The sequence below is a fragment of the Sander lucioperca genome, chromosome 19, assembly GCF_008315115.2.
Source record: "Sander lucioperca isolate FBNREF2018 chromosome 19, SLUC_FBN_1.2, whole genome shotgun sequence".
Taxonomy (NCBI): Eukaryota; Metazoa; Chordata; class Actinopteri; order Perciformes; family Percidae; genus Sander; species Sander lucioperca.
Window position 1 is genome coordinate 19,505,371 of NC_050191.1, and position 20,089 is coordinate 19,525,459.

Below are 20,089 nucleotides of genomic sequence, written 5' to 3' on the forward strand. Positions count from 1 at the left end.
CAACAAAGTTCCTTTCATCAAATTCTTCCTGGACTTCTGGGAGGAGTTGATGCATCTCACTAATGTAGATTGTTCCACAACGAGCATAGTTGGTGTGCCCGTATGTCATGAAGAAAGGAATCATTCGCTGGAAGGAATGCAAGTGCAATTTCCAGTTGCCTTCTTGTTGAGCACGAGTGAACATCAACAAGATCTCCACCTTCTCCATGTAGCTCCACTAAAATTTGAAGTTCGGATTCATGTTTGATTTCTCAAAAGAAGACAGAATATTAAGGAACTCTTGAGTAGATCTTCAATGTCTTCACTGCTTGATTTCTCTTCCAGCGTCTGCTTCAGAGCCTGATTTTCATTTTGGATGAAGTTCATGAGTTTTGAAATTAGGATTCTCCACATTGCTTGGATCATGATTTTATGTGCACGCATTGCCTTGGAGTAAGACTTCCCTTTGCCGAGGATGACTTGTTCTGCTGTACCTGGACCAAAAAGTCCACTTTCAATCCATGCTTGCATCAAACCAGACGATTGCATGTGTTTGCTAATCACCTTCAGGAAGGTTAGAGATGTGTGCAGGCCACCCATTCTGATGATCAGAAAATCCTGATATTCATCTTTTGCCCATTTGAGTTCCATAAGCTTACTGTAAAGTGCTTTGTCAACTGTAAGGACCACGTGTTGTTGACCAAGTGATGTTGCAATGTGCCTGCATCTCTGTATTACTGTGTTGAGTGTGTCGAGTTCATGGGCGGGAGCTTGTACAATTGGCATATAGCCAATATTTGTGACCTCTGAGTTGGTCGTGCTGATTGTCTGATTGAAATTGGTCCAACCTGTCTTAATATCTGCATCTTGCCGTTTGACAAAAAAATGCAATGTCCTTGGCAAGTGCTACACGTGCTGATGGTCTTGAGAAACACTAAGAACCTTGTGTCGTCTTTTTTATTTTGAGCAGCTTCATCATCATGATCCACTTCTAAGAGACCCTGTCCACCAAACATTAAGCGAAGGAACATGAAGAGGCTCTCTGGAACACATGATATCATTTCCTCTTCACTTACTACAAAACCTTTGTATGCTGGTTGTGCAAGTATGTCACTTCTCAGTTTTAATGCAGCGTGGATCAATTCCATGAACCATTCAGGGGCCGTGTATTTTGGTATCAGTGAATGTTCTTTAGGTTCTGATAGCAGGGTTGTCAAAGGGACATGTCCAAATTCAACTGGAACCAGCTGAATTTCCCGCTCTAGGTTGATGAAGTCATATGTATTCCTTATCCTCTACTTTGTGCAGCTGCTTTTAGTGTCAAAAGGCCCTGTTCTGTCGCATTGTATAGCTTATCTTTCTTGGATTCTTGGCGTATAATGCAAGAATCCAATGACATTGACCGGTCAGGCTTCAAACTACACACAGCTTCCATGATGGTGATCTTATAATCAACTTCATGGGTACAATTCCACAACTGGAAATGTTTTGTGTCGGTTCATGTCGCTCTATGGATATAGAAATGAATTGTGATGAAAAATACGATGTGTGGAAATAACTGCAGAAAGTAATAGAAATAGAAAGTAGAATAACAAACCTCTTGGATAACTCCGAACTCAATTCATACACTTTGATCCAAAGACAATAGTATGCATGTGACTCCAAACAAGTGACTCTCGCATTTTAGATATTCTATTTGTCCATTTGAAATATAAGGATAAAAACATATTTTCATGACTACAATGAGAAATAATGCAATTATCATTGTCACATACAAGTATCTTAATTCCCACCTAAATAAACTTTCTATACTCGTTAATTGATGTAAAGTTTAAAAATATGGAATTTCCTGACATTTTAGAGGTCATCTTGGAGTTTGCGCTCTACTGAGTTTCACATAAGAGATACAGCTTGGCAAACAGCAAAAATGGATTCAGCAGAAGAAATACCCCTAGAAAAGTCTGTTTGCCAACTTTTACTCAAAAATGCCCGAGGGTGTCACATTATCTGAAAATCAACCTAGTTGGTGAAAGTGGTTGGAGAATCAGCCGGGATGTGTTCAGGAAACTCAGAAAAAAAGAACTTCAGGTTAGAGCAAAACAAAACACTGGCAAAACAGGCTCAAGATGCTGGATTCATGACAGTACCCCCGCTCTGATGGACACCACCGGGCGGACCACCCGGAGGGCCAGGATGGAGCTTATAGAAGTCCCGGAGCAGGTCGGCATCCAGGATCTGGCGCCGAGGTATCCAGCTTCTCTCCTCAGGACCATAACCCTCCCAGTCCACGAGGTATTGGAAACCCCACCCACGTCGTCTGGAGTCCATGATGTGGCGAACGGTGTAGACAGGACCCGTCGATAATCCGAGGGGGAGGCGGACGAGGAGGAGGGGGCAACAGGGGACTGAGGAGAACAGGCTTAAGGCAGGAGACATGGAAAGCAGGATGGACTCTGAGGGTTCTGGGCAATTTCAGACGGACGACAGCTGGGTTTATGATCTGTTCCACCACAAACTAACCAATAAACTTAGGGGACAGTTTCTTAGACTCAGTCCACAGGGGCAGATTCCGGGTGGCAAACCAGACCTTATCCCCAACCGCGTAGGTAGGAGCCGGGACACGGTGACGATTGGCTTGACGCTGGTAACTGTCAGAGGCCTTAAAAAGGTTCATCCTGGCACAATTCCAGGTCCGATGGCAACGGCGAATGTGAGCTTGGACTGAGGGAACTGAGAGATCCTTCTCCTGTGATGGAAACAGGAGCGGTTGATATCCATACAGACATTGAAAGGGGGACATCCCAGAGGCAGAGGTCGGGAAAGTGTTATGGGCGTACTCAGCCCATGGTAGCTGAGAGGACCAGGTGGAGGGATTAGAAGAGACAGCGAAACGTGGACTCAATCTTCTGGTTGGCCATTTCAGCTTGACCATTAGACTGGGGATGGAATCCAGATGTGAGGCTGACAGTCGCTCCAATGGCTAGGCAGAAAGCCTTCCAAACGGCTGAGGTGAACTGCGGGCCACAATCGGACACAATGTTACCAGGTAAACCGTGTTTCCTAAACATTTCCTTGACCAGGATGTTGGCAGTCTCAGTGGCGGACTGAAGCTTGGGGAGGGGCAGAAAGTGAGCAAACTTCCTGAATCTGTCCACTACCGTCAGAACAACGGTGTTCCCGGTGTGATAAGGGCAGCCCAGACACAAAATCCAGAGCCAGATGCGACCAGGGTCGCCAAGGAATGGGCAGAGGATGCAGAAGTCCAGAACTGGGTCGATTGGTTCCCTTATTTTGAGCGCACACCGGGCATGCAGCAACAAAACTCCGAGTCTGGTCTCCCATGGCAGGCCACCAAAACTGTCTGCGCAGTAAGGCCATAGTTCTAGCCACACCAGGGTGAGAGGCCACCTTGCTGGCGTGGGCCCACTGAAGCACAGCAGAACGGACAGAGTCGGGCACAAACAGACGACCTGGCGGACCATTAACAGGACCGGGCTGAGTCCGAAGGGCTGTCATAACCTCCTCCTCGATCCTACAGGTGACAGCACCCACGATGAGTTTCTGTGGCAGAATAGTCCCCGGTGTTACCTCATCCTTCACTGACTTGGAAAACATTCGAGAAAGGGCGTCCGCCTTGCCATTCCATGAGCCTGGTCGAAAGGTGAGAGAAAAATGTAAGCATCCAAAAAACAAGGCCCACCTGGCGGATTGCACATATGCAAGGTTTTTGTGGTCTGTCCAAACAACAAACGGCTGCTCAGCCCCCTCCAGCCAGTGGCGCCACTTCTCCAAGGCGAGTTTGACAACGAGCAGTTCCCAGTTCCCCACATCATAGTTTCTTTCAGCTGGAGAGAGACGACGAGAGAAAAAGGCACAGGGATGATGCTTATTGTCACTGGAACTCCGCTGGAAAAGAATGGCACCGACTCCCACATCGGAAGCATCCACTTCCACAACGAATTGACGAGATGTATCTGGGTGAGAGAGGATAGGTGCATCAGTGAAGTGAAAGATCTGGAACTTGAAGTCAGGGCAGTGAGCGGAGCGGCCACTCGGCTGTAATCGCGGATGAATCGTCTGTAGAAATTTGCAAACCCCAGAAACCTCTGGAGTTGCAACCTGGACTCGGGCTGAGGCCAATCGAGTACCGCCTTAACTTTCTCAAGATCCAACTTCAACTGACCCTCGGAGATGATGTAACCGAGGAAGGATGTGGTGTGGGCATGAAAATCACATTTCTCAGCCTTAACAAACAGACGGTTCTCCAATAACTGCTGCAGAACCTGTTTGACATGCAGGACATGGTTAGGCAGGTCTTCGGAAAACACAAGAATGTCATCCAAGTAAACATTAGGGCATTAGTGAGTCCAAACGGCATGACCAGATACTCAAAGTGGCCCATAGGAGTATTGAAGCCCGTCAGCCTTTCGTCTCCCTCTTTAATACGGACCAAGTGGTAAGCATTGCGTAAGTCCAGCTTAGTGAAAATGGTAGCACCCTGCAGGGAGTCAAAAGCAGAGTTCATCAAGGGCAGAGGGTACTTGTTCTTGATAGTTATGTCATTAAGCCCACGGTAATCAATACAAGGCCGCAGGGAGCCGTCTTTCTTACGAAGAAGAACCCCACCCCCAGGGGTGAAGAGGAGGGACGAATGAGGCCAGCAGCAAGAGAATCCTTAATGTAGCTTTCCATGGCTTCACGTTCCGGTTTAGAGATACTGTAGGGGTGGCCCTTAGGGTAGGCAGCTCCAGGTATAAGATTGATAGCACAATCATACGGTCAAGTGTGGTAGCTTCAATGGCCTCCGGGAGACATTCCTTGGAGAGCCCCAGCTGTTCCACCAGATTGGCATCCATGAAGCTGACATCCGCCCCTGAATCTATCAAAGCATTCATTTCAACAGAATGATTAGAGTTCATGGGTGTGACAGGAACTGGAGGTCTTACAGGCCTCTGTGGGCAGGAGGAGATGTAATGGTTCCTGTTACCGCAGTAAAAACAGCTGTTTGACTCACGTCTATGCTGGTGCTCCTCTACTGACAATCCGTGACGTCCCACCTGCATGGGTTCGGAATCTGATAACCGCTGTTCCCCCTTAATCCTTATTAATCCTTAATCCTGGAATGTAGCTTGGCTCCCCAACTCCGCTCCATTTCCAGATCTGGAAGGTTGACGACGCGGAGAATGTTTGGAAAAACTCTCACGTCTCTCCCTCCTTCTCTCTCGGCACCTGTTATCAACATGAATAGACAAAGCCACCAACTCGTCCAAGTCACTAGGCTCAGGATAAGAGATTAGTTCATCCTTTATCTGTTCAGATAATCCCGGATGAAACACAGCCTGTAGTGATTCCTCATTCCACCCACTTTCCACTGCCAATGTTCTGTATTCAATCACTGTTAGGATGGCCGCATAGCGGCTGGGTAATTACAGCAGGAGACTTGAGGCAGAGGTACGGTACAGATCAACAGGTGTTTATTTCCCCAACAATTAACAAAACATGGAAGCCATGATGGCAACCAACAAACTGAGCACCACAGGCAGCATGTAGTCCAGACAGCAGCCACGCTAGATGGAAACTGGCAGCCTTTTATAGCCTGCCACTGACCTTATCTCGACCCTACCATAATATGAGGATAAATCTGAAATGTACTCAATTTAACAATTATACAAAATACAACAACCACATCAAATACATTTCTACTTCTCTACTGTTATCTCAATTTAATTGCATTATGTTACCCAATACAATCAAACATCTTTAGTTTAGCAAGTACAGTCAATTAAAGTACTCAAACACCCCTTCCCTCCATGAAACGTGGTATCTCCCGGGAACTTTGAAATGGGGCTCCATACGCTGGGGACTCTTTTAGCCTGAACACTCTGGAGAGGAGACACAACAGAGGTGAGTTACTTGAACACAAACTTTACTATTACACAAGCAGCAACTGTTAACCTGCATTCAATTATTTAGGCAAAGACTATACCATACTACACATGTTTAGGTAATCAAACTAGTAAACTGAGCACATGTGTTTCTCTTGACAGGGCTGGCCTCCAATCAACACCAGCTGCAACCTTCACCAAACAGATTGTTAATATTTTCCAATAAACATTAAAAACTTTTGTGCCTCATTTTATTTACCCGTAACATAATGAGCTACAGTGTACTAATGCTGCAAAATATTAGTGATGAAGAGGACCTTCATTACAATCACAAATTCTGCTACGCTGCGTGATCCCTGGCGCAGAGAGCACAACCGCTTAGATGCGTCCTTACCTCGGACGGGGTGATAAAAAGTTTCCTCATCTCGGCTGAGAAAGCGTGGTATGAAGCCAAGCAGGAGTCCTGTCGTTCCCATAGGGCAGATGCCCACTCCAGAGCCTTTCCCCGCAGCAGTTCAATAACAAAGGCAATCCTAGATTATTCAGAAGCATAGCAGTAGGGCTGCAAGTCAAAAACCAAGACACATTGCATGAGAAAATAACGACATCCTCCCAAATCCCCATCGTACTTATCCGGTGTCGGTACTGTGGGCTCTCGGAATGACACAGCTTCTGAGACAGCAGGCGAGGGGGGTGAAACAGGTGGTGAAGAAACTGCTGGAGCACTGAGCTGAGCCTGGACAGTGGTAAGACTAGTGGTTAGATTTCAAATTGAATTTGTTACCTCCTGTAGTGCCACACTGTGCTGTCCCAACATGTTTCCTTGCTGGAAAATGGCATGACGAACAGAGTCCAGATCCGCTGGGTTAATCTTGGCCGGATCGTTCTGTCACGATTTGTCTAGTGCAGGAACCCAAAAGCAGACCAGGACAAGGTAAGTAGAAATTATAAGGTGAGTATTTATTTGGAAATTGAATGTGGAAACGATTTGGTCCAGAAGGTCGGCAGGGAGAGAGGCTGGAAGGCTGGAGGGTTTTGTGCTGATCCAAATGTGCTGCAGTAAAGTAGATAGCCAGGCAGGTGTGTGTGACAATCCAGGCGAGTAACTGTAGACAGAGGAACAGGCGTCAGATTAGCGACAGGCAAAGAGACAAAAACAGCAAAAGACTTTCCAAAACTAGAAGCTTGATATGAGAGCTAAACATATTGGTTACGCTAACGATCCGGCAGGGAATGGATGTCTGGTCACGGCTTACATGGTGCAGAGGAAGATAATTAGGACCGGGTGTGCAGATTGCAGCAGGTGAAAGTGGTTGGAGAATCAGCCGGGATGTGTTCAGGAAACTCAGGAAAAACGAACTTCAGTTTAGAGCAAAAACAAAACACTGGCAAAACAGGCTCAAGATGCTGGATTCATGACAACAACCCTATGGTTTTGGCACATATATAACTTGGTTAGGGAAAGAGGGTGTAGTTTGGGTTAAAATTACTTAAATAAGGTTAGGGGATAATCATGGTAATAATAATAATCACCTTGTTAGAACCAGAGTGCTAGACATTTACATATTTTTAACTTCTGTTACATTTAAAGGACAATTCCGGCACAAAACGAACCTAGGGGTTAATAACGGATGTATACCCACTGGGACATGTTTTCATGCTAATCGAATGTGTTTGTAGCTTGAAAGAAGCTAGCGTGTACCGTTGATTAGCTTACAACGCTAGTATTCAGGGCACAGGGAAAGTAAAAATAAATCGCTATTTTGTACCACTAAAACCCCTACATGTTAACTGAAGCATTGAGAACTTTGTAAGTGTACAGACAGTTTATTGAACGAAGAGCTCCGGGAGCTCCGTGAAAGGGCTACGAGACAGAGAGCGCTATGCCGCAACAGAACCTCGTACTTCTTAAAACCAGTCATGACTTACAGCTGGCGATGCAAACTAAAATCAAAAGCAATTTGCTCAATATATCTGAAATAATCGCACCGATGTAAAACATAACTTGTCTAGTGTACTTACTCAGTAGATAACTGTCTATCTGGTCCCTCCGGTCTGGGTCGCCGTCCCCAATTTATTTTCGGGACATGGAAAAAAGTTTCAAGTACAGCCCTGTTTATCAGAGAGGGGAAATCAGACTGTACAAAACACTGCGTCTCTTGGGTGTCGCGACGCAACAGGTCCCACTCTGTGCAACACAGACACTCCTGTTCGGTGGCCATAGCTTCACAATGTCCGCAGGTACACCACCAGTTTCCCGAAGTATGAGGCTCTGTTGCGGCATAGCTCTCTCTCTCTCGTAGCCCTTTCACGGAGCTCCTGCAGTGCTTCGTTCAATAAACTGTCTGTACAATTACAAAGTTCTCAATGCTTTGGTCAACATTTAGGGACCCTCATTATGCTACCGTTGAAGTTTGGTGATATTTTGAGCCTTTTTAGTGGTATAAATAGCGATTTGTTTTTACTTTCCCTGTGCCCCGAATACTAGCTTTGTAAGCTAATCAGCGGTCCGCGCTAGCTTCTTTCAAGCTACAAACACATTCGATTAGCATGAAAACATGTCCCTGAAAGCGACAGAGTGGGTACACATCTGTTAATAACTCCTAGGTTCGTTTTCTTTAAGTTCTCGCCAAACAAGTTCACACAATGCTGATTAAGCCTATTGCCGGCAGGGAAAGCTCTCTGTATTTCGGAGTATACTTGAGTGCACCAGAAGTGATGCAAGACAAAGGTTTTGCATTGCAGGTCTAGGGTTAGGAAATGGTTATGGTCATGGTTAAAACAAACCAATGTTTACTGGCAGTAGGAAACAGGAAACAAAAAGCGGTCTCCAACATTTTGTTGACCCATCCAACCAGATCGACTGCCTCCCTCTGCCAATTTTGTGGCTCTGTAACAACGTCACATCCACTTCCTTCATTGCTCCCGCTGTCGAGAGTTATAAAAAACATGTCCATTAGCAGGCTTTGTCACTTAAAACTAATATTTATGTTTTTGGGCATTTGTTGAAACAACGATAGGTCTCACATTGCCAGACCTATCTCCACAGCCCCGCAGTATGGTCTGGCTATACCACCTATCTTTTCTGCGAAAGAGGAAAGAACACGTCCTGCCTTGAATGTATTTCTTTGAAACAACTCTCCTGAGCGGCGCAAAGCTCCAAAAGCAGAGATCGCGAGAGGGGAGAAGACAACATCGACAAACAACAACATCAGTCCTCCTTGGAACAATGACAACAAAACCAATAAGCTGTATTTCCATCATGTCTTCCACATTGTTTTCGTTTGTTTGATGTTTGACTGGCGCTCTATTCATTACGTCATCTCATTGTGCCCTCTTCTTCTGCAATGGTTTAATGGCATCTGACTGGAGAATTTGCACCACCAACTGTTTATCTAAATGAACCAACTCCCAGTATTCCAACAAGTCCTCCAAACCATATGATGATAGAGGTTGTTTATTCCTACCCTCTAAAATGACCCATAGGAGCGTTTTCCGTTCATATATCTGAACCACAGAACGTAGCGGTAATGGTTTTAAACACGTTAACGTTGTAAAGCGATTGCAGTTGGTTACGTTTAGGAACAAAAACTACTTGGAGATCGGGTTTATTAGTACATTTGTTTCGTTACTTTACGTCTGGTAAGCACGTGAGGCAGAACGTAATGTAGTTCTGTTTGTTCCATAAAGTAAAAGAAAAAACGATTAGCCATTTACTTACTGTATATTTTCAAACAGGACTTAGGTCTCCTGTCTGAAAGTCCTGTGTTTCTTTGACCCATCCACCACCCCTACCTTCCTCTTTGCGCTCTTATACCTACTGCTTTGCTCCCACCATAATTACCATGACCACTAGAGGGCGCCACCACTATAAACGTAATATGCGTTGAGTTGCTGCTTCAACAAATGACTTATTGTGGAATTTTTAAGGGGGAGGACAGTCTATAATATTCGCACATGAAAACAGGCATTTATTTGCATTCTCTTTTGCCACTTTTCTGGAAATTCGTTTACAATTTGCATTACATTTGGATAGAAACTTCCCCTGTGTCTTCAGTCTCACCTAAATCACATAACAAAGGAAGTTTACCTTCTTCAGGGAGACAATTGGACCTACCTGTTTCCATCCAAATGATAGTGTCCCTAAAGATAACTGTAAATTATACTGTGGCAAGGACACATAAAATACTTGTTCCTCTTTGGTTGGCAGGTATCAAACATACTTTTAGTTTTCAGTTCATATCAGGGCTTAAACTGCAGTCAACCATAGCAACATAAGTTGTGTTGCATGCTAGGTTTCCAGTTAACTCAACCGTGAAACAGATCTAATCATGGGTTAAACTGAGTCCATTCCTGTGATGCAACAGTTTACTCTGTGATGCAGCCATTTCCCCCAGTGATGTAACAGTGTGTCGAATGCTGCAACAGTTCACTTGGCGATGCAGCACAGCAGATGGACCTGTGATACAGCTTTTTGTCCTGTTCTCTCATGCAGTGGTGGTCCTTGTGATGCAAGTTTGTGTCTTGTGAGGCAGCAGTTGATGTTGTGTTGCAGCAAAGGGCCTTCTGACACAGCAGTGAGCTTTCCAAGTTAGCACAGGTCTGAGTGATGGGGTGCTGGAACGAAGTTGGCAGTAGCTATCAATCCATGTATATGAAAATCCTTAAATATGGCCCACTAAGAAGATTACACCTAATCCACTTAAGATTTTAGATTATTACCCTAATGTATAGGCAATATACTGTATGATCACAACCTAATGACGACATAATGTGATAAGGTCACACATTATGTGAGTCAAACAGTTTGTGTTAAATTGTGAATTTGAACATGACAGTTTTCATCTGCTAAGTGAATACAATGACAGCTAAAGACATATAGACAAACCAATTTTTATAGCTGAGCATAACCATTTAAAGTGCTCATATTATGCTTTTTGGCTTTTCCCCTTTCCTTTATTGTGTTAAATGTCTTTTTGTGCACGTGGGGGACTCACCATCTTCTAGAGAAAACACTGTTCACAAACTACTCCAAACAGCTCTATTGTAGTCCAGCCTTTACTTCCATGATGAACGTGCGTCACTTTGTAACATGCTATAATACTCGCCTAGCTGCTAGCGTGGCACTCCCTCAAACTCTGCAACTGACTAGCCCGCAGTGCTTACCTAGTTACTGCGCATGTGTTACTCCCAACAAAGATGGAACAGAAGTGTGATGCCTCACTCTGTAGCTAAAACAGAGAGCTCAACACACAGGGTGAAAAGAGGAGCTGCAGCAATGTGCAGTACAACAAAAAATATGGTGTTTTTTGAAAATTAAACCATGTAAACCTATTCTGGTACAACCTCTAAATATAATTATGAACCTGAAAATGAGCATAATATGAGCACTTTAAACACACCCTATCCTTAGACTCTCAATTTGGATAAGGAAAAACTCCCCAAAGAAACCTCAGGAGAGATCAGAGGAGGGATCTGTCCTTATATGCAATAGATGTCTTGTGTACAGAATAGGCTAACATAAATTACAAAATGGACAATTAGGATTACACAATTATTGTAAACATATATACACATGCAGGCTTCAAATTACTGACTATATTGGGGTCACTCTAAAAATAGAGACCTGGACCAGATATTACAATTGAACATTAATGATAATGCTACCTTACATTTTTAGACGATGATTTTATTTCTATTAGAAGCTTGACCACACAACTTGAACTCACCATTTCACTTTCCCCTGACATGCAATTTGATGGACTGGCAAGCCTCAGTGTAGTGAAAGTAATCACATGTAAATGATTTACGTGGCCAGAAATAGGCCGATTTCACAGAGAACATGCAGAGAATGTCTTAAGCTCACCTTTTACTGGCCCCTAACTGCTAATCTCTCAGAAATATCTGCTGCTCCTGGACACCATGTCTCTGTGCTACACGTTACCAACCATTAGCCATGGCTAATTAGCAGCACGACTGGTCAGCGTGTACAATAAAACAATGAGGCATGGCTGAGAGGCATGGCTTCTAGCTGTTATACACATTATGGTGTGTCACATTTTTAAAAGCAGCCATTAATCATTGTTGGTAATGCGCGAGCAGATCACTTGTCTGAAGCAGCAACCTGACTTTATTGCCCATATCATGTTGCAAATGCATTTGTGTCTGTATGTGTGTAGGCACAAGCCTTCTTTTTTTCTTTTTTCTTTTTAACTATTCAGTGTCATTTTTAAACCTATTCTAACAAGAAACACCATCACATGTGATTAATCAAAATAAATAACAGTGGGTCTCTGAATGTCCCAAGAGTTTTCCTAATTCATTATTTGAATAACTTTATAATGTGTGGTGCATCATTGCAACTGATTATGCTATTTAAGTTAAGCTATTACTTACATAAAAGTGGATATTGTCACAAAACTTTTCAATATAATTGATTAGGTCTGTTTAGTCAACTTTGCATTTGTACACTTGCAGTGGCAGAAACTGGATATTTCAACCATTTATTCTTTACCTGTAGCTGCCTATTTTAATGGTTATCTATTACATTATATTTAACTGTTTCAACTGCTTATAAATTACTTTTAGCTAATAGTTATAGTTATACTGTATTAGCCATTTATCCATAGCGTTTTATTGGTTTCAACTGTTTGTTCAATTATTTCTAGCTAATGATTTTAACCATTTATCTGTTACATTTTTAGCTTAACTACGGTATTCAGCCATTTATCCATTACTGTAAGCTAACTTTTCTAACTGTTTAGAAATTATTTTTAGCAAACTATTTCAAATGGTTAATGGTTACTTTTAGCTATATGTTTTAACCATTTACCAGTTACTTTTTGTTAAATATTTCAACCGTTTATCCATGACATTCAGCTAAAGATTTCATGTTTTTATCCAGTAATTTTAGTTTTACTATTTCAAGTGTTTAAAAATTAGCCTACTTTTAGTTTAACATCTAACTCATTTTTAAATCCTATTTGGTTGTTCTTTTTCCTACACTGTAAACCCAGATTTAGTTGTAATTAAACTTTTTAGTGGTCACTAGTTATTCTTTCATGTTTTGTTAAAAACCATATTCATTACTAAATCACATTAGTTGTTTGTAATAATCAGCTAAAGTATGCAGTGCACAGATCTTATCAAGCAGAGATAACTAAGTTTCTGTATGGGAGGGGCGGGGTCATTTGAACTGTTCTGCCTGAAGCGATGCAAAGGCTCATAAAAAAAAAAAAATGTTCTGAATGGTTTCTGTCCTAGTTAAAGTGTGTTTTAATAATGTTCTGTTAATCTAAGTTTTAGTTTTGTATAGTTGATTTAGTGTTCATGTTTATCTACATTTATTGTCTATTTATGTATTGCTTTAGTAGTGATAAGTAGCCTAATGTTTTATATTTGTCATGTTTCTTTGCATGTTTGAAGCTATAGGGCGTAGTTTCTGTTGCCCCCATGAGGAATTCTAATTAATGACAACAAAACTGTCGGCGCGTCCACATGATGCAAGCCTTCCGTGATCGCGCACCAACTCCACCCCTCCTACACGCAGTTGCTAGTAGCCAAGGAGGACACGGAGGATTGAAAAAAACATGATGGACTCTTCAGAAGAGGAAATTATCTTCACTCGATTTTCTGCACGCGAAAGTCGCCGGACAACACCAGTTTCTGAACATAGCCATACTGAGAAATACAGAGAGAGTTTTGTGGAGCTGAAAGTCTTAATTAGCTTTGTAAAAACTCATTTGGCAATGGCTTGAATGCAGACATTAATTAATATCAAAAAGTTATGCACTAAAGCTTTAACTTAACATGCTTATTTTAGACAACATGACTCCAGAAAAAAATTATTTATGTTTCTAATGATTTTTAGTAATGTAAACTTCATGTCTACTGCATCAACTTACTGCTCTGTGTTAATACAACTTGATCTGTTAAGTTTCAACTTGTGTAAAAACTTAAACGGTTTAAGCCAACAGGTTTCAACGCAAAATTATAGTAAAATCAACTAATTTGGGATAACAGTGTATTTCCCACAATCTTTCCATGTACTTTGGCAACTGCAAAAGTACCCCTGGTGTACAAGTACCCCCTGGTGTACCCTGGTGTACAAGTACCCCCTGGTGTACAAGTACCCCGGGTTAGGAATCACTGTTTTAACCCAACAGTGAAATACCAGCACAGTAAGTGAACTATTGGTGAAATGTTATCCAGTAAGAGTATGCGAGAGAGACAGGAGTTTGGTTCATCATGGGAAAAGTCAAGGAGACACTACGCTGCGCCGCATGTTTATTGTCTTGGGCAGCGGATGCCAGTGAAATGTTCTGGTCAAAGTTTGTTGCGGTCATTCGGAGGAGAAAAAAAAAGATCTCTGTGTCTGCCCTGAGGGACTGAGATCCAGATCTGAGTCATAGAGGAGGGAGAGAAAGAGCAAGAAGTGGGATGAAAATAGTATAAAAGTAGGGAGAGGTTGACTAAGAGAAGGCATCAACTTTGACCGAATGACTGCAGCAAAAGCTCAACTCTTGTGACGTGGCAGTATCACAAGACTGTCAAACACAACAGAAAATCTGGAAAATGCAACCTCTTCTAAGAGTTACCTTTAAAATAGATGGCACAGATATTAGGGAGAAGGCCATCTAAATGAAAGATAAGAGATACACATCACATCATTTATCACTTTTATGTTTCTGTTATAGCACCTTGTGAAGGAGTCGACATGTAGGTCAAATGCTATGGAGGGTGGAGATGTTAGATTTACAGTGTGTGTGTGAGAAAGAACTAAATGTTTACATTGTGGAGGAGTCTGCAGTACAGAACTGGGGAGTATTTATATAGGCCTGTTATGTACATTTTTCTTATTTAAAACAAAGTCAAGCAAAATGTTATTTATAGTAGAGTCATCTTCATACTTCTTCAGAAATGAGCAATGGAAAGGATGAATATAGGCTGCTTATTTGTATTGCTTCCAAATTTGTAAATGAACAAAAAATAGCATAGATATACACTAATTCAAAAGAAATCGGTTACAGTAGTGGCTACAACAAAAAATTGATGCAGCAAAATTGCAAAGTTGTTATTGTATTTTAGGTTGATAACAGAACAAAGTTCTGATATTTGAAACAGCAGAGGATGGATGTCAGTTAATAGGATTCTGATAAGTGGTCTTTAAAGGCCTTTTGTATCCAAAACAAAAGAAATTAACACTGAATAAGATATAAGAAGTCAAACAATAACTTGCATGCACGCACATGCACAGTGATGCAGTCAGAACTCCCCTTTGGACTTTAGGATTATAAGAGTCAAGTTTCACTAGGAGAACATTCTTTTATCCAAAAACTCCTTATTTGCCAGCATCTCCAACCCTTTAATCTTTTGGGTGAATGAAAGAGTAAATCAGTGTTGTTCTTTAACTTAATCCTAAAATGGCATGCTTTGTAAAGTCGGCTTCCTCGCCTGTTTTCTGAGTGATTTGTGGTTGATCAGGAGTTGGATAGTTGTGCCAAATTTTAACACTGAGCCCTTGTGGATTCTCTAACAAGGCCGGGCCTGTCCAATACAAGAACACAACACAAATCCAGCTCCTTTCTGCCTGATCTGCAGTAATTCCCTCAGCTCACATCACTTCCTCACTTGCAAATCTCACAGATATATAGGGCGTACAGCAGAAGTCTTTCCCAACTGCAATGCCTTCAAATTATTTTACAAAACAGCTGATAAGTGGCATTGTAATAACTTGGATAAATTGGATTCAAACATACTCAGTCAGATCCCTGCGGTGTTTTTGAGCAAGACACTGAATCCCTCACTATTATTCTTGTTTCTGCACTTGATCCTCTCTGAGCAGGGGCAAAGTGAAAAGAGCATTTCCATAAGGAGATTGATTACATATCACAGTCGTTAGAGAGTCTATTCCAAAACATGTTATAATAATAATAATAATAATAATAATAATAATAATAATAATAATTTTGGGAAATACATTTACAGGGTTCTTGGCCAAGAGTAAAATGAAAAGATTGATTCCTACGGCCCATAAAATTGTCTGGAACTCCCCCGTAAAACCACAACATGTGCTTTTTACACATTGTTTTTCGTATGGATTAAACAAACAAAGTTGAGAGACTTGAATATAGGGCAGACAGAGGGAGAGGAGGAAAAGTTTTAACCAAAAGAGGACTTTTATGGTGTCCAAATGATCAATAATGTCTACAATTGGCAAGAACATTAATGCACACAAACACAAGCACTCTCTCAGGTATGTCTGATAAATGGTAATGCTCTGGTAATGAGTATAAGCTGCACTACACCCATGTGAGGGGTGAGTGGGTGCAGCCAGGCCGGACACACCACAATAGATCTGGCCGATGTGCTACAGAAATGCAGATGTTTGAAGATATTTTGCTTTTATGCAAATCTGCTGTTAAACATAGTTTGCTTCTGCATTGAGTATTAAAGCGGTTGTGAATGGGACAGGAAAAAGTTTAGCATTCTCATGTCCATGTCCATCATTCTCTCTGCACTTACCTCTAAGTTTCTCTATCACTCCTTATCTTTTTCTTTCATTCACACACACATGCAGATGAATGAGGAGACACTATATCAGTGCAATTCCCCTGCAGCTCTCCACTTTATTCGCTCTCAATCATGCTCTCCTCCATCCCATTTTTATCCTCTTTACTTCTCCCCACTCAGCTCAATTAGTCTCTTTTCCACCCTGTTCCACTGATCCCTCTTTAAACTGATTTCAGTCTTATTCTCCTTCCCTCCCTCCCTCCCTCCCTCTCCGGTTCCCAGCCTCATGACTCATGGAGGATATTTTTCAGTGTCACAATCATAAACGTGTGTGAATGTAGATCGGAAGCCTTTAAGAAGTAGTACGTGTGAGTGAGCACATAACACGCCCGACTACACTACGGACACCCATCAGGCGTTGGTTTTTGCAGAGTCGTTGTTTCTCTCTGTATACACGTCAGCAGTGGGGAGTGATTTACCTGCCTCAGAGCACGTCCCCTGCCTCAGGTCTAATCACACCTGCTTCCATTGTTCTACGTGTTCACTCCATCCTTCTGCTTCTGCTCACAGTGTTGTAAAATCTGATATCTTTCCATGTCTGTTTGGACCTCAAATCTATATTACATTTCTCAGTAAGAGAGACATTGCATCAATTCTTTGTATGTCTGGATTCTAATGCTACATTAGGAAAGATACCTGTGCATTGTGACCTGAATCCTTTTTGTTTGTTAAAGAAATTCACTTAAACCTTTAATGACCCTTGTGGCGAGACAAAACTGGGGTGTGGCATGGGAAGCAACATGCCAACTGCTATGGGCAAATTGAATAATGTGAAAAAAACACTTGCTTAGTCATTTCTTTTAAGCATTTTATTGTAATTTTATTTTTGTTCTATTATTATTTTCTATTTTAAAGTTGCTTTAATCATTATTATCATATTTGCAATAGATTAAATGACTTAGTGTAGTGAAAGACGTTGCTTAGTGACTAGTCTATATCCTTCGCGAAGTTCCGCCGGATGCATGTATTTTCTGCTTCCTTCCGCTTTCTTTGTGTTGGAATTTTAAACTATTGTTGACTGCTCCTCAGATCTCTGCACGGTAAATTGAGACAGCTAGCTCGACTATCTGTCCAATCTGAGTTTTCTCTCGCACAACTATTTTGCAGCGGCTCTGTGTGGAGTTTTGCACCGCCCATGACGATTCAGATTGGTTTAAAGAAATGCCATTACACCAGAGAACGTTTTCCTCCCATCCCAGAATGCTATGTGGAGTAGCCAGACTCTCCTTCAGCGCGCTTTGGACGAGGGTCTGGCAAAGCAAGACTACTTAGTGACAAACCAACAGAGAATTATCGCCCAACAGTTCCCTCAGTTTTGCAGAGTGTTTTAGCATCTTTCAGCTCAGTGTTTTGGTTTTACTTTACTGTTTTGGTTCAGTCTCACCGCTCTCATCACTGTTGTTCCCAGCCGCCGCAGGCAGCTGGATTCAGCACAAAGCTCGTAAAATCCCATTGTATGCTACAGCACCAAACAGCAGACAGACAAAGACAGCCTGATCTCACAGAAATACATGCATTACATGCATTACGCGGTGGTGGTGGTGCAACCACATAATGTGTTAAAATTATATGCCAGCTCCATGGAAACAATGCCAATGGAAAGTCACTTAGGATCCCTTGTCGTGGGGAAACACGTATTCCCTCTTTCAACACAGCTCTGTCTTAAAGTCTGCAGTAGGACGAGGTGGATGGGTGGGTCAAACAAACATGGGACTTTCACCCAGGAGACCGCTGTTCGTGTCCCAGGTGAAACCAAAAGTCAACGTTGACTTTTTTAAAACTTACATAGGCCTTTGTAAGTTAAAGTTCATAACTTACTTAACTTATGTCACATTGCCTACGTAACATACTTAATTTATGTACATAACGTAGCCTATTAGTTAGTAGTTTTGTTGTCTAAACCTATATTGTTTCTGTGGTGCTGGAATGTAATTTCAACACATTATGTGCCACCACCATGTAATGGCGTGAGGTTGTGGTTATTTCACGTAGGTGGGTAGGTAGGTTGGACAAAGACTAGCTGGTGAACATAGTGGAGCATTTAGTAGCTAAAAGCCTTACATTCAATACACAAACATGGATGGACACGAACATGACTCTAAATCAATGCTAATGTTGCTCCGAATTTGCTGTGTGTGTGAATAGGTAAATGTTTGCAAACTGTGATGCCCCTTTGGTGTCATTTGAGTCTTTTTTGCTGTCTACATTGTGGAGGTATGTCCTAACTTGTGCCTTCTGTTTGCAGGTTACTAATTAGAGTAACTCAGCTCACCTGGGTCTGGTGTGCTGAGGCTTCTTATACCCCGTTTACACGTACATGGTTATTTTGAAAAACTGAGACATTTCCCTTTGTTTGTGCCCTTCCTTTACACGCAAATGGAGTATTCGCCTCTAAAAATTATTCTTTCTAAAAACTCCAGCCAGAGTGGAGATTTTGAAAAACTTTGTTTGCACGTTTGTATGTAAACTGAGACAAACGGAGGTTTAGGCAGCCGAGGAAGTGAGGAAGAGAAGACAGAGGAAGTGATTTGTTGGTGTTGTTGCTATTTTCGGGATTCTGATTGGCTAACGTGGGCTTGAGCTTCTCGTTACACTGCCACCTACAGGTTTGGCATGCTCTTGACGGCATTGATGGCATACATACACGGGTACGTGTAAAAGAACACTTTTCTGAAAACTGACAGCTGTGCACGATGTTATTTTTGAAAACGGAGAGGTTGAAATGTCAGTTTATGAAAATAGCCGGCCACGTGTAAACGTAGCATTAAGCTGCAGTATCCTCTGTCTCTCCTCTCTCCCTGCTGTCTCCACAGGCACACCAAGGTTTGATTAGGTTATGTTTGTCTTTTGCTGAGTTTACACTTTACAACACCAACACACACTCACTCATGCACACCCTACACCACTGAGCACTGATTTCCACATCCCATTCTGTATATGGTCAATTTGGTCTAATTTGGTTCAATTTGATTTAATAAAGTATTATTTAAACATTTAACATGCGTTGTCTCCCTCTCTGTTATGACCACCTGGGCCAGGCCATGACAAGTGGGGGCTAGTCAAATTAAGTTATATTAGTAGCAGGTTGTGTGTTTAGTGTTAATTTGTGGGTCCAGCTAAAGGTTAGTTTTGGCTGTGCTGTGCTCAGTTTAAGAAGCCTCAGCACACCAGACCCAGGTGAGAAAATGTTTTTTAGGTTACATAAAATATGGATTAATGTACTTCTTAGTTTTCCATAACAACACTGTTCTAGGGGCTTGAAGAATCACAATGTATGTTTATACATGAGAAATAACAACCCTGTGACGGGGCGCATGGCTGCCGTCACGCTAGCGATGCGTTACCTATTTTCTCTCAGAGACTGAATGTAAATGTTGCCTGTATAGGTTTATTTAGCGTGTTCATATGTTCTGTTAATTACCACACACTGTTGTCAAATAATCTGTAAACCTAGTCATTTATCAAATTTCTCACAGTTATCCCGTAGCTTTCTTGTGTACACATTTAACATTTGACATCTAATACTGCGGTGATTTATATGCAATTGCTACAACTATCAATACAGCATTCTCTGATTATATAATTTACTTCTTCACAAACATGACAGTTTATATTAACCACGCAACACATGTCTTTTGTTAACTACGTGTATT